This window comes from Chrysochloris asiatica, unplaced genomic scaffold, assembly GCF_000296735.1.
Source record: "Chrysochloris asiatica unplaced genomic scaffold, ChrAsi1.0 scaffold00320, whole genome shotgun sequence".
Classification (NCBI taxonomy): Eukaryota; Metazoa; Chordata; class Mammalia; order Afrosoricida; family Chrysochloridae; genus Chrysochloris; species Chrysochloris asiatica.
In genome coordinates this window covers 2,427,261-2,428,222 of record NW_006408838.1, presented here as the reverse complement: position 1 = coordinate 2,428,222, position 962 = coordinate 2,427,261, and positions in this window count along the sequence as shown.

The window sequence follows — 962 nt, the reverse complement described above, 5'->3', positions numbered from 1 at the left end:
TCCGGAGGAAACAATTGTTGGAGAAGGATGTCATGCTGGGTAAGGTGGAGGGTCAGAGAAAAAGAGGAAGACCTCTAACGAGATGGATTGGCCAGGTGGCATCATTGATGGACTCAAGTGTGGCAGCAATAGTGAGGTTGGCCCAAGATCAGACATTGTTTCGTTCTGCTGTGCATGGGGTCGCTATGAGTTGGTTCCGACTCGATGGCACCTGACAACAACATGGACTTGAATATTTATTTATTCTCTTAGAACTTCACCATACTTTTGCTCAAAAATCATGAAATTATGGTACATTCAATAAAAAGTCATAAACTTCATCCTGGCAAGCTATGAGATTTGATTTTTTTATTATTTCCCCATTACTGGTTATACATGGACTCAGGAACAGAGCATATAATCCAAGAAGAGCTGAAGTATAATACCTTCTTCTCAAATAAGGACTTGGAAAGTGTTTATAAAATTGTTTCCTTAAAAAAAAAAAAAAAAATGCAACCAGGCAAATCATCTGCTGAATTTCAGTTTTATTTATTTATTTTTTTTTCAAATTGATCTAAAAAGTTCCCACATATTAGGGATGAATTCTGATATAAACTGGTTTGGCAGGAGCAGAGAGAGCAAGATTTCTTCCTTCCTTCTCCCCTTTCATTGCACAAGAATCTTGGAGAATAGGCAGAACAGGAAGGTGATAGAGATTTTCTCCCTCACTCTTTGACAGTTGCTGATGCTGAATTTTTTCAGTACAAAGTGTGCAAACAGCAGTGAGGTAGCTCCATTTACCCCAGACCAAGCTAAGTCTCCTGTAGGATAAGCACTCAACCTCAAGGTCAGTTTGAACTGCAAGGTCAGTGGTTCAAACTCAAGAGCTACTCCTTGGAAGCCCTGTACAGGGTCCCTATGAGTCAGAACCTACTTGATGGCACTTAGCAACAACAATAGCAAGCTAAGACTCAGAGATGTTG